Source organism: Trachemys scripta, chromosome 9, assembly GCF_013100865.1.
Source record: "Trachemys scripta elegans isolate TJP31775 chromosome 9, CAS_Tse_1.0, whole genome shotgun sequence".
NCBI lineage: Eukaryota > Metazoa > Chordata > Testudines > Emydidae > Trachemys > Trachemys scripta.
In genome coordinates this window covers 98,041,885-98,056,747 of record NC_048306.1, presented here as the reverse complement: position 1 = coordinate 98,056,747, position 14,863 = coordinate 98,041,885, and the positions used below count along the sequence as shown (strand labels likewise).

General features: G+C 54.1%; 1 long non-coding RNA gene across 1 annotated transcript; it reads right to left on the bottom strand.

Annotated features, from left to right (window-relative positions):
- Window positions 1-5,850: 5,850 nt before the first annotated feature.
- LOC117882694 lies at window positions 5,851-13,033 on the bottom strand. Its single transcript, XR_004647088.1, has 2 exons — window positions 9,279-13,033; window positions 5,851-7,150 (listed from the first exon to the last, which is right to left on the bottom strand). It is a non-coding gene; the product is annotated as an uncharacterized LOC117882694 (long non-coding RNA).
- Between the last annotated feature and the right edge of the window lie 1,830 nt (window positions 13,034-14,863).

The window sequence follows — 14,863 nt, the reverse complement described above, 5'->3', positions numbered from 1 at the left end:
TAGTGGAGGACGAGATAGGTGAAAGTAACTGTGGGGCCAGCACTGCGGAACTTTTTTAAAGCCTGCCTTTAACCAGGGAACTAAAGAGCGGGCGTCTGAGCGCTCAGGAAGGACACGTAACTATCAGTGAAAGCGGAGAAGGAACTGCTCGGAACATCTGCACAAAAAATCAGCCCCTCCAGATGTTAATTACGTGCAATGCCCCCTAACACATTGTGGCTTTTTGTCTCCCTCTAGTGGCAACACCACACGAACGGGTTTATGAACACTTCTGGCCATGGTAATGGGGAAGGTTTCTTAGCCCAAGTTGCGGAGGCTGAGCCATGCTTTAGATCTGGAAGGGCAAGGTTCGGGCCAGACGGGTGGCACGCTCAGTGGCATCCTTACGCACCCCACAACACGGGATTGAGGCCGTTACATCCTGAACTTTTCACGCCATTGATGATGATTTCTCAGATCTGGGAGACTGGAGAAGATCGACCGTGGAGTCTAACTTGTATCCCGGCAGGGGGAGGGGGGGACAGGGACAGTGCATGGGGCCCCCAAGTAGCATGTATTTGTAACGGACGGATCTTTTCAGTCTGATCGCTGTCTGAGCCAGACTTGCAAAGTGAGCGGCTGACGGGAGAGCAAGCAGTAGCTGAGCGCTCGTTGGGTCTCAGGGAGTCAGCTGCAATGTCGCTGTGAAATCATCCTGGCAACGCTCATCCCAAACTGGCTGGACTGTGGAGTCAGAACGCTGCTCCCACAAGCATCTCTCTCCTGTCACTTCAGCTGCTCTCAGAGGCATGTCACTGGCTCCCCACCACACTCAGCATCAAGTGGAAATGCCGATTCTCTCCTTCAAGGCAGTGCATGGCGCAGCCCCCGCCGACATCTCTGTCCTGAGCCCCTCTCGTGTTTCCCCTGTCCTCTCCATTCTGCCACTGACACCAGCCGGGCTACGCCAGCCCCTCCGACACGCCATATCCGATGCTACCACATGGGTGCCTGGCTGCTGTTCCTCCCCTCTCGCCTCCTTCCAGTCGCTCCTGCAAACCCACTCCTGCAGCACCACTGACCCAAACGAGCACATTCACGCTTAAACGACGGCCCACGGAGCCAGGAGGCCATGTGCCAGCACCAGCCCGGTCCCCTGATGGGATATCGCGGCCCTTTCCCAGTGATGCCTATCCCTGGTCTCTCAGTATATGGTGTTGTACTTAAACCTTCAGCTCCTGGAGTCAGGTGATTAGGTGAGGCGCTCTTTTAAAAACAACCCCCCACACACACACACACACACACGTACGTTTTCGACCCTCATGACTTCAGGAGAAAGCTTGAAGATGTAACCTAGCGGCTCCAGATCCCCAAAGCAAAGAAACAGAACCCCACGTGTATTGTTTTTAAGTCTGATGACTTTTAAGAGGATCTCACGATTCTGGGGGGCCTGGCTCCTGGTTTTTGAATGCTCAGGGCGGGGGGTAGGGTGCGTGTTACCTGCTTAACGCTGGTGGGGGTGCAGGGTGGGAGAACAGGGTGCCTGTCCTGTGACTCTGCCCCGTGCCCGGGGCTGGGGGTGCAGGGTGGGAGAACGTGGTGCTTTTCCCTTTAGCTGGAGCTTGTGGGGAACATTTCTTCAGAAAGTGGGCAGCTACCAGAGTCTGGCCACTGAGCCGGCTCCGTGGTGAATACACCCCGATCCTGGCTGTTACCTTGGCCGTCTCCCCACCCCACGGCCCCTTTCTGTTGTCCTAATCCTACATGGGAGGCAGTGCGGCTAAGTGGCTAGTGCACTGGAATTGGTCTATCTCTGCTTCTGCCACTGACTTGCCGGATGACCTTGGCCAAGTCTCAGTGCCTCCGTTTCCACTCTGTATATTGGAGGTGATGCTGCAGATTGGTCCTGGTTTGAGCAGGGGGTTGGACTAGAGAGCTCCTGAGGTCCCTTCCAAGCCTGAGATTCTATGGTTCTATGACCCCCTCTGTAAAGCACTTTGAGAGTAAAATCGCTTCACAAGAGCTAAACCGTGTCCTATTATTATAATATTCTGAGCCCTCACTTTACTCACATGTGCACGGCCCCCCCGACTGGGGCCTCTGGGTGCTACCCCCAGTCTAATCCATACAGCACCTGAGCCTCAAATCTTGTAACGAGAGGGCCTCCCCCCTGCTGCCTTGTGGCACTGCCCTGGCACTAGGATGCCATCCCGACCTGGGAGGGGCACAGCGGCTCAGAAGTGCGAGCGCATTGTGAGCTCCTGGAGATGACGTGGGAGGGATGGAGACGTGTGGATTGAAAAGACCAGTTAATCCCCATGGAGGCCACTAGATGGCAGCCCCTGCTCCTTCTTTGAGGGCCGCCCATAGGTGCCCCGCTCCCATGTGCTGGAGGGGCCTCAGCTGGGGGCAGTGCCGCTCTCCCAGATGGCCTCGAGTCGTCTCCGGGGATGGCCCCTGACTTCATCTCCAAATGGGGCCGGCCTCAGTCCTTGACCCCCAGGCCAGCCACTGGGATTCCAAGAGGGACTGGACTTCCCCATCCCCCGCCCCCCAGCGAGCAGCTTTGATTCCAGCCATCTGTGACCCCTTTGGTGTTCATGATCCTTCTCCCCACCCCATCCCACCTCCCAGCTGCTGGCCATCAGGCAGAGGCCTGCTACGTCTCTGCGCCCGGCAATGTCAAGCCAGCGCTGTGGCTGCTTTCCTACCTGGCAGGTGGGGGCCCAGGGAAGAGCTCCCCATCGGGATCATGAAGGTAGGGTCCCAGGGATCCAGGCCTCACCTGGACGCCACATGAGAAGCTGTGTGCTGTGGGGAGGTTTTAGGGGAAGATCCACGAGACATCCAGCATGGTTCTCAGTCCAAACTCCCTGGCCCCCGCTGGCTAGAGCGCTGCCGACCACAGCGATGTCCAACCCTGATCCAGGCCCTCTGATGTCATCATCCTAGTTGTGACCTCACAACCATTGCCATGGCGATCAATTATGGCCCCAAAATATACTCCTAGATTCTCAACCCAGCCCCTGGTTCCTCCCGCCTCTATTCAGGGGAGCGGCCTGACTCGATAGGGACAGAGCTCCCAGGGACCGAGGGCTGGAGCCGGGGGAATGGGGGGCAGGACTAAGGGGCATCAGCCGAGCTGTGTGTCATGGGGGGAGGAGCGGGACTGTCATGGTGTGGACAGGGGCGCTGAAGACTAGGGGCTTTGGCAGAACCAGGCCTAGGTTCACGCACGTCCCTGCAAGTCAGGGGTGGAGGAGGTGCGTGCCGGACTGCGATAGCTGCAGTGCATTGGCAGAGCTGTTCTCACCTGGCTGCCCATCCCAGCCACCCTCTGCCCCGCGGAGCCCTGCTCGGTCGGGGCTAGAGCCCTGCCATGAGCCGCCATGTGTAGTCACTCATGCCAGGCCTGTTGCCCGTCATCCTGCCCATCACCAGGCAGTGTCCCCATGGGTCAGCACCATCCCCCCCACCCCTGAAGCCAGTACTGGCGTCGGGAGGGCCAGGGATCCTGGAGGGGGTTCTGGTAGAGCCAGCTGGGGTGTCTGGGGTGGGGAAGTGTCACCACTTTAATATCCAGATGGGAAAATGCAGCCTGTAGTAAGATGAGGTCCTGAAACATAAGTCCTTGTATCAGAGGCCCGGTCTGAGGCCTAAGGCTGGAGCTAAAGTAATGGTCACGACTTTGCTGCTATAAAACCAAGTTAAGCTGTGAGCAAGAGGCAGGCCCTGCTCACCGAATCTGGCACGAAGAGGGCGGATGCTGCAAAAACACACATACCTAATAGGTACTGGGCACAAGTGATGTAAACACGTGCCAGGATGGTACCAGGACCCTCCAGCACCAGCACATTCCACACAGATAACAGGAATGTGCTGACCCATCCGAAAGACAGGGTTAAAAGGATCATATGATGGATAGAGTTGTTTTGCTCGAACCAACATGTACAAGGTAATAGGCGGCACCTTGACACGTAGAGGGGTTGTACCTCAATATGTCAGGAGTGAGGTGTAACTTGTTTGTACCTGTGTATAAAAATGGGGTTGTCTTTGTCTGGCCTAGGGAGCAGTGGTACATCCCGCAACTGACTGAGCCGGTCCATTGTCAGGGAGCACGTATGTACTCGCAGCACTGTAGACATCTGATCCGGGAAGCTAGCGACTGTGTTTCGATGGCAATAAACCTGGCCGGGTGCCTTCGTACCTTATCGGAGTCTGTGGTCATTGGGGGCTCTCTCGGGGTCTGCTGTGCCAGCGAGCTGCAGAGCCGGGGCAGCACGCACAGGGAACACACGCACGCAGCTGACTGTTATCAACATTGGACAGAACAGAGCACCACACCGCTGACGTCTGGCGACACAGCCAAGCCTCTAGGAAAGGCCATGGCCTCGGCTCCTATAAGCTAACCAGCCTGAAGGCTGGTCTGTATGTGCCAGGCAGGCCGCCTGGGCTGGGGGAGTCTTTCCCTGGGAGTCGGTGCTGACCCCAGTCCGCTGCTGGGCCGTGCTGTGCTCCTGGCAGTGCCATCCTTTCACTCCTTGTGGCCATTCCAGACCCGCTGGCACTCTCTGAGGCCGCAGCCCTGATATCCTGGGTGAATTCCACTCAGCTAAATCCATCCTGCCTCCCAAACTGCCCCTGCAGCTGCATTTGGCAATGCTATTCTGCTTCGCTTCCTGTCCCGAACTCTCTCTGGGTGGGTGCTGTTAAACCACCGGCACGTTCCCCCTCAGAACTGGCTGCAGCCTACTGGGCCGTGCAGAGCTCCCCGCTCTTTATTGTGGGGCCGTCAGGAGTGAGGAGTGTCGCCAGCTTCCCCGACTGGAATAGCTGGGAATTAGGGCGGAGGCCTCATGCTGCCTCCGCAGTGGGCTGTGCCACCCCTCCTCCAGCCATGCCCACCCGGGCAGATTTCCCTGTGTGCAGAGCATCAAGTGAGGCCCTTATGGCCTCTCTCCCCACGACCACCCCCTGAGTCTCTTGGGCTGCCTGGTTCGGCTGACACAATAGCAGAGGCACAGCCCTGGCTAATCCGGCTTGGTGGCTAGGGAAGTCCATTGGATTTCCGATTAACTGGGCACTGCCAGCCCGCAGCTTGGTGACCGAGCTAAGCCGCCCCGAGACCCAGCTGTGCAGATAAACCGCGGGCCTGGGCGTACTAATCCAAAGAGAACGAAGGAGGGAGCTGGGAGCCAGCTGGGCCAGGGAAGGGAGGATGAAAGGGAGCGACGGGGGACGGACGGCTGAGACTCCAAGCTTTATCCCCGAGCAGCTGGCCGTAACTCAATGGGCTGGGTTGCTCTGCGGGTCAGGAAGCCATTGCTGTCCGGCCGCTAGACAAACGCCAGCAGCATCAACATCCCCTGTCCTTGCACTGGGCTGTCCCCGGGGCCCTCAGTGCAGCCCACGTATGCAGCAATCTCGCAACTCCCCAGGGCCCGGGGGACTTCCATGTTCCCTCGTCTCCCCTGCCCTGTAGACAAAGGATAGTTTTGTGGCTAACTCCCAGCCCCAGCAGCCAGGACTCCTGGGTTCTATTCTTACCTCTGCCACTGACTGCCCAGGCAGCCGCCTCCCCTCACCCTCCCTAGGCTTCGGTCAAATGGGGTGGACCCTGCACCTAGCAAGGGGGGCTAATGCGAGTAACTCCTGAAAGTCCTTTGGAACGCCATCAAAGAGGGGTCGCGGCGCCAGGCGTGGTGGGTGATCACGGCAGGAGCCCTCTACGGCACACTCCACGTATGTACATTGCCATAGGAGCAGCAGGAGGGGATGTGCCCAGAACCACCACATGCACTTACCCCCATGCGCAGGGCTGTGCAGCAAATTATGATCGTGATATTTTTACAAACGACACAGTCCCCAGTGTAAACGGAGTAGGGAACGGCCGGTTTTATTTCCTGCACTGAAATAACAAGTTTCCATCTTGACGCCAATGAACAATTCGCTGGAGTGGATACAGCAGCTCCTGAGCTTACGTATATGTGCGTTACACCTACCGTGTGCTTGCGCTTCAGCCTTGGCCTGCAGTCAGGCCACTGTGCTGGGATCCCAGCTGACCCCATAAGCTAACCACTCAGGGGAGTATTAGACTCCTGGGCCACCCCCAAGGAAAACGCCAGGCTGTGGCAGGAAATGTGTGATTCAGTGGGGGGCGCTCTTCTCTCCTAGACAGCACCTAACCTCCCTGTGTTGCTGGGGGTGCTGTGCTGGAGGAAGTAGTGTGACTCAGTAGGGGGCGCTCTCCCCTCTAAGTCAGTGCTGACCCCAGTGTCGCAGAGCTGTGCTACAGGGCACTGGGCTGCAGGGTGCAATATACATGACTCGATAGGAGGCGCTCTCCCCTCTGAGTGGCCGCTGACCCCCTTTTCCCAGGGTGGTCTGGGAATGCTGCACTGCTGGAATCGCTGTCATCTGGGTGAGCTGGAAAGGTCCTGTATGTTTGAGACCATTCAGGGTCCCACCCATGGGTGTTTTGGTCAGAGGCGGCCCGTAAGCTCCCGCATCCTGACCAACCTCCAGTGCAGAATGCTTTGTTCTGCCTACCTAAACTCACCCCGCACTTTCCACCGGATACAGGATCCTTCTTCACTTCCTGTCCTGCACTGGTAGGTAGTGTAGCTTTACCCTTTGAAGCCTTCCTGCCCCTACTCCACCCCAGAAGTGGCTGCATTTCAGTGGAAGGGGGGTGTTCCCTGTCAAACCTTTCCCTATTTCAAAGGGACGGTGTGTGAGGTTTCATTACCGAATCTCCACAGAGCGCTTTGAGATCCCAGGCCGGAAGGTGCAAAGCATTAGCCAGAGCGATGATACTGCTAAAGTCACCGTGTGTACCCCACTTGGCCTGCAGATCCCCAAATGCTGCAGTTAGCTGCTATGACGTTAAGCTAGGTGGATGCCCCACTTAATCTAATGAGGACAGATCAAGGCCCCAGGTGACTTGTGCTGTTAAATGGATTATATGCAGTTAAGCCACGTGCACTTAGTGGCTGGCATTCACTATCAGACACCTTCGCTGGGGCTCTCCAGGGGTTCCCAGCGGCATCCGGATCTCAGACTCCAGCGCTTCTGCGACCCCCAGCTGTCAGCTTGAGAGGGTAACTCATGCCTCTCTGTTTAGATCGGCTGGCGTTCTCTCTTGGTTCTGCACATGCTGGTTCACCACGACCTGAATCCAACCACAGTGACTGTTGGGAGTTTACACCGGGGCTTGCTCAGCACCCCAGAGGGCAGGCTATAAATTCAGGTGTCGCTAACTGTCCCGCCCCCCACCTGTCCCCGTGGGAAGTTCGGGGTCCTGCGTGTTGTGGGACAGGATGACTCTAAGCTGCTAACACCCTCTTGCACGGCAGACTATTGTGATGATCGGTCATTCATCTCCTTTCTCTTGCCTTTCCCAGTGCCCGCCCCCAATGCGCCACTCTCCCCTCCAGGCCTTACATTCCGTCCTCCTTCCTAAGCAGCGATCAGATCTGCAGCTGGGATAAGGGACCGTGTCCCTGCGCTACGCTCCCCTGCGGGTCTGTAGTTCCACGGAATAACCTCTGTGACCGCTCAAGCCATGTGGCGTTCAGCCTTCAGCATTTGGGGGAGCCAGATTTGGTTCCCCAGTCCTGGTGCGCTGCATTGCTCTGGATAGATCTCAGGAGTGTCTTGGCAGACTCTAAAGAGAATCTGGTCCAGGCCTCCTTTGTTCTAACTCCAGTGGAGGGCATAACACAGAGGACGGCGCTGTGATTAACCCAGCTGGTGTCTTGCTGAGCATTTCTACTGCAGATCTCCAGCTGCAGCGGCTCACAGGCTCCGTTCGCCATACTGAGATTTGCTGCCGGTATCTTTCCATTAAGACCCAGCCTGAGGCTTTCCCCAAACATGCGACTGGAAGCTTAATCGGTGGGGTCCTCAAAATGTTTCCTGTCTCCTCATCTGGGCCAGGGCACCACCTGAAAGACTCCTCCCACTGGATTCTCATACGCTAGCCCCGCTGAACCCCTATGTCAGCAAAGGGAGCTGGTGCTCACTAGTTTAACGGTCCAGTTTCCAAACCAAAGAGGTTTGGGATAAGTGGCTCCGTAGCTAAGACTTTCATGCTTTAAGGCAGAACCTCATCAAAGCCCTCGGGGATGGAGGGTGGAAATTGTACTGATTCATCTGATAAGATTTCAAAATTAGACATGGATTCCAGCCACAAAATTCAGATACAGAACACGGCTCCCGGGATGCAGGGGTTGGCTCAGGCCCCATCGCTGCTAAGGAAAAACCCCTAGTCAGGGAAGTTCTATTGCAATAATATTTTATGTGTCTGTAATACCTTCTGTCTCAGAGCACTTCCCAGGCTCTTGTAAGGAACTGGCTAATGTGCATATACACCACTGCCTTCTACTGGAGAGAATCAGAACTACAACTGTGATTTAAAGGCCCCATCCTGCTAACAGCTAATGAAGATTCTCCCTTAGATCAGGTGGCGTTGGGAGCTGAAGGCGCTGAATGCTAACTCCGCTGTTGCTATTATGTTCTAAGTGTAAGAGGAGCTGGGCCATGACTTTGGGAGACTTTCAATGAAGCTGTGGGTTTGCAAAGAGCGCTGAACCAAGCCAGCCTGCCCTTGCTACTGCCTGGGGTGGTCAGCCCAGAACTTCCTTCCCCCAAAACATTTTCTCACCATCCTAGAAACCAAAGGTAGAAAAGCTTTTCTAGGTGCCATCTCAGCCCTTGGCCTGGACAGGATACTTCCAAAGTCCCCGAGGCTTTGGTCTTTCAGCTAAGCTATCCCAAGGCTAGTTCATGTGAGTAAGATGAGCTGTCACTCACAGGAGGGTGGCTACTCCAGTGCCCACCCTACATGTGGCCTCACTCAGTATCACTACGCTGCCGGTTTGCCCTATCTCTGTCCATCTATTTAAGAACCTACCATCTGCCCATCCTGGGCAGCTCTCACTAAGTAGCTTTGGCTAAATACTCTGGTGGCAGAAGCAGCTAATCCCAACATTTTACTGGCCTGAGGGATCACAGGACGTGCTGGGGAGAGTCTGCAGGCGAAACGGGACAGGGAAGGTCAGTGCAGAAGGTGAGGGGAAAGTTTCACGAAGTGATGAGCAACTGAAAAAAGGGGGTTGGAGTGGTAACTATCTTGCTACCTTAGCTACAATGATCACTCCCGCTATGGACCATCCTCTGGCAACCCCACTGCCTGACCGCACCCCACATGTTCTATCACCCATCTGACATGCCCTCATTCCCCTCACATATGGACTATCCCCTGTTGCCCGTCTCTGACACTCCCTTGTCCCACTCACCATTCGAGCTGGGCAGGAAAACTGTGACTGAACCATTTACTGTCAGCAAGTGCAGCTCCGTCAAAATCGAAATATGTTGCAGAATCGTGGCCATTTCGCCAACTTTCATTCTGGGAAAAAAACAAGTTCTGACAACGCTGAAATGTTCAGTTTCCACATTTTCGGACTGAAATGTTTTGATTTCTTTTAAATGACTTTTCATTTTGAATTGATTTATTCTGTATTTTATATATAATGTAATATAATGTAATATAATATAATAACGTTGAAATCGAAATGTTTCGATCGATCCCAAACCATTTTTTTCTGGAATTGTCCTTTGTGGAGACGTTCAAGTTTTCAGGTTTCATGCCATTTCTAAATGAAGCCAAACTTTGAAATCTCAGAGTCCTTTGTAAAACAGAACCTACTCTCAGTATCAGTTTGGTTTAAGAATTCCTAATGCACTCTTTATCCTAATATCCGTGACCCAATGTTCCACGTCTAGTGTCCCTCTGATACTCCAATACTCTAGTACCCTCAGACACTCTAGTAGTACCTATGACTCTAGCATTTCTATTACCTCACTCATGCTATAGTGCCATTCTTACCCCTCAGATACTCTAGTACTAGTACTTGTCTGATGCTCTACTGTCCCTAACACCCTCTGATAATCTAGTACATTATTCCACATAAACTAATGCCTCTATTCCCTCCACCCTGATACTCTAGTACCTCCAGTACACCCTGATCCTCTAGTACCTTTAGTATACCTCTGACATGCGAATACCCCAGTACTCCTCTTATATCTCTCTGACTCTCTAGTGCCACTCTGAGCTTCTAGTACCTCTAGTAGTACTCCTTGGACACTTTAGTATCTAAAGTACCGCCTGGCTCTCTAATACTCATCTGATACTCTAGAACTCTCCACCACCACTCTGACTCTGATAGACTAGTATCTATAGTAGTACTTTTGATGCTCTAGTACCCCTCTGCTAGTCTAATTTTTCTAGTACTCTAACACCACAATACTGATACTCTCATAGCTCTAGTAACTCTGAGATAATCTCTAGTATCATTGTGACTCTAGTCTCTCTAGTACCCCTCTGATACTCTAATGCCTCTGATACACCTCTGGCACCACAGTATTGCTCTGAAGTTTTAGTACCTCTAGTAACCCTGGAATATTCTACCATGTCTCTGTGACCATAATACTCCTCTGGTACTCTGGTGTCCTCTGATCCTCCATACCCTTCTGACACTGACGCTTCTCTTGCTCTTTAACTGCATTTCCATATCCCACCCCCATCCCCTGCTCTCTGACCCAGGGGTCATCCGTGTAATCGAGGGTCACCGTGAAGGGCGGCAGAGCCAGGCTTCCTGTCCCACATGAGGGCTGTGCAGCTGGACGTGTGATGCGGTTGCATTTTGGGAGCTGGTTGCGCCCGCCACGCTGGAGCTGCCAAGGGGCTGGGCCGGCTCAGGCGGCTCCATCTACCTCCCTCCCCATACCGCCAAAGCACCAGGGCTCTCGCTCAACCCAGTCTGTCTCCATGGCAATAGTGACCTCATGCAGGGACAGGCAATCTGGGCCAGTCGCCGTAGCAACCATCCCAGTGACATCAAAAGCCGAGCTCCTGTTCCCAAGGCAACCCAACCGGGCTGGCTGGGCAAAAGGAGCTATTTGTGTCCCTGGGATTCGTTGCCAGAGCCATGGCGGGGGGACGAGGAGTGAGACGGGATGAGGGGTGCACCCCCCCCCCCCCAGTCAGAGCTGCTCTGGGCTGGTGGGCAGGCGGTACGGAAGGGGATATGCCCAGCCTTCTCCACCCAGCATGGATGCGGCTGTGCCCATGGAGGATCAAATCCTTGCAGGGGGTCGGGCCAGACCCCCCCCATTTCCTTCCCACGCACACCAGGGGAGAGGGAGATCCTCCAGTCCTGCCCCTTGGGATCCTGGGGGGTGTCACGGCATCACGGGGGCTGGTTTATGCCCAGCCTGGAACCTGTCTCCCGGGAGTGAGCCCTTTAACGGGCCAGGTCCCCAGGATCCACACAGCTCCACAGGGGCAGGCCCGTGGCCTCCACGACACTGAGACCGGGCCATCGGCACCAGCCATCCCTGTCTCTCTCTCTCTGGCTCCCTGCAGCGAGTCTAGACTCCTGCGGGAGGCTTGTCCTGTAGCTCGTTAGGGGCTCAGTGCTCCCAGGGAGCCGACACAGCCGGGGCCTTTTCCAAGCAGGGCCACCATTCCTGAGTCACCTCGCTCCAGTCTCTGTGAGGCCTTAAGTCAGCAAAGCAAGGCCGAAGTTAAGCCCTAGCCCAGCCGGTGCTGTGACGAGCCAGACAAGCTACTGTGGGCTTCATTCCTGGGCTGGAGCTCTCTGTCTTTCGTCCGCTGGCGCCCAGGTGAGAGCAGCCAACGCCCTCCAAAGCCAGCCCTTCTCCTGGTCACCTGCCCACTTTTCCCTTTATTCTCCAGCTCAGTTCAAGTGTCCCACCTGCTGGAGCTTCCTCTGTTGGGTGTTGGTTGGTCAGTCCCTGGGGCTCTCTTTGTCTTGGTTGACTCTCTGCTGATTTGGGTCAGTTTCAGCCAATTCTTGAATGACTCTATTCATTCCACCCGGAGCTAGGTGACACAAGCACACTTCCTGTCTCCTGCACTGTTCCAGGTGCGGTGTTAACCCTTCTGCACCCACTGGGGAGCAATGCAACAGACATGGGGAAACTGAGGCACACCTAGGCTTCATACAACTATTACAGATAATTTCCACTTTCTCACGTAGGGTAACAGGACCCCATGTACATATACCCCACCCCATGGGAGATCCAGGAATTCAGTGCCGCCAGTGTAGCCAATACACCAGCACAGGATGGTTCCAGGCCCTACCCTGGTTTCCTCTGGAAACTGGGAGCTTTACCTTGGCGTGTTATAGGAGCTCAGGTAGGATGTACTGAAAGGGAGTGAGCCCTGAAGAGCTGTCTTCATTTGTGCTTCTGTTTAACAGGGTTCAGGACCTGCTCCTTCCTCCCCCCACAGCAGGTCTCAGGGGAGTGCTCAGATAACAGTAATTTGTTACCCCTCCGTAGTGTCTGATATCTGAGAAGCTCAGAGTGCTATATATATTCTTGGATTGTTTCACAGCTCCCCTGGGAGGGGAGTGTGCATCAATATCTCCATTACATGGATGGGTAAATTGAGGCACAGAGCAGGGCAGGGACTCACCCAGTGAGTTGATGCCAGAGCCAAGGATAGAAGCCAGGGGTCCTGACTCCCAGTCCCCTGCTCTAACCATGAGAGCACACTCCCTCTGGCCCATGTCAGCCCTTATAATAGGAAGCTAAAAATATAAATAGCCACGCTAGGTATTGCATACAATCCAGCAGGCGCAGACTTCAGCTCGGGGGGTGGGCAAAATCCATCTGTGATAGAGCCAGGATGGCTGCCAGCATCTAAAGCAGGCCTGCCCAAAATTTGCCCAGACAAGGGGCTATATGAGCAGCTTGCCAGAGGACAGACGGGTGTCAGCGCCCTGATTTGTACAAAACAGGGCAGATTGCAGCTGCCCTTATTTCTCTGTAGAGGTGCGGTCCAGAGAGACGATGGATCCCAGCATGCCACCTCTCAGACCAAGATGGGACACAGGACCCTCCAGGGGTCACACTGTCTTACCTATGAAAGGCCACACTGGGCCAGACCAAAGGTCCATCTAGCCCAGTATCCTGTTTTCCAACAGCAGCCAATGCCGGGTGCCCCAGAGGGAATGAACAGAACAGGTAAGCATCAAGTGATCCATCTTCTGTTGCCCATTGCCAGCTTCTGGCAAACAGAGGCTAGCGACACCATCCCTGCCCATCCTGGCTAACAGCCATTGATGGACCTTACTGTATGAGAGCACGTCGTCAAATACCATGCGCCTCCTTCAGCCAGGCTGCACCATACCCCCTTGCCCTCCAGTGGAGTGGCTTCTGATCTAATTGGCAGCCATTACCCTCTGAAAGATGCCAAGTTCATGATGATCTCCTAACCATGAGGCCATTGCTACATGCGGACGCGATTCTATTGAAACAGGTTCTGGAGGGACAGTCCCTAGCTGGATCCAACCTGGCTCCACTCGAACAGGTTGTGGAAGAACCATCTGGAGCTGGATGCTGACCCACTTCCAGTGGAACCGCCCGTAGCCGGACACTGATGGGGTTCTGGTGGAACAGCTTGCCCTCTAGTTACCCTGCTATCCAGCTGCTAGAAGCTGGCTTCGCGCTGCCAGAACAGGCGGATGGGAACCCCTCCTGCCTTTGTTCGCACAATAATAATGCCATCTGCACACTCACAGAAGGAGGCTCTACCAGCCGCTGGGGCTTTGCACAGCCCCACACGCAGCCCAGCAGTGAGATGAAGTAACAAAGGAGGCCATGGCATGTCATGGGTGACACGCCAGCTCCCTGTTTTGTACACATGTCTGAGGAGACGGGCCCGTGGGCTGTAGCTGAATTTCCACCTGTACCTTCCCATCACCTCCCACAGTGCTCTAACAGCCAGGAAAACGATTGAATAAACTACATCAGGGGCTCCATGGGGAGTTCTCTGCTGCAGGGCTCCCCAGGAAAGGGTTAATATGGAACATATTAAACATAGTTTAGCAGCTGCTAAGATCAGTGCCCTGCCCTCAGCCTACGATCAACCAGTGAGAGTGTCTCGTGATGATGTAATGCTTCAAGCTGGCCATGTCATTGGCTGGGCACACTGTCCCTTGGCATCCTGCTGGAGACTTTGGGGGGAGGAGTTTGGTAAAAGCTCCTCCTCCTTTAACCTTTTAAAGGCAATGGCCTGAGCCCTAGTCCACTCTGTGTCATTTCTGGGGAGGGGCAATCAGACCTGACCGCAATAACAACAGGGGCTGGGCAGATGTGAATGACCAACAGGCCCAGCTCCCCAACAGGGAGGAGGCCAGCAGCTTCCCAAGGGAAAGGATACGCATAAGGGGAGGCAGAGGTCTGGAAGTTAAGCCTTAGAAAATAATCAAGATGAAGCTTTAGCGATTAACCTCTTCACTACTGACCTCTCCAACCCAGCACGTCCAGTGCAGGCAAAGGACTACATATACTAACAATTCCACTTGTAGCAACCAGGCGCAGGTGAACCTGTAACCTCTAGAGCAGCAGGTTCAAATCCTGGCTCAGGACTGAGGAGAATGCATCATGTTGAAAAATGTGTTAACTAACATGATGTTAAGCCCTTCATTTGGACAAGGACAGTATCAATGACCAGCTAATGTATTTTTAAACACAACCGTCTTTACCCACATGGGCCATGTTTACACAAGGCAAAATTGTGTTTTTAACACACATTAAAATTCTAGCATCAGCAAGGCAAGATGTAGTTTTAACACTTGTTAGCTGATCACAGTAAACCCTATGCTCCTTGCTAGAGCTGTATTATAATCCAAATTGCCCCATCTACGCTAGGATTTTAATACATCAGCTAAAACCACACACCTTTCTTCCTATTAAAAATGAGTCCATTAAGAGTCAAGTTGTGTTTAACATCATGCTAATTAAAAGGTGTTACTTAACCCGTTTGCTAACAGGATGCCTTTTCGTCAGT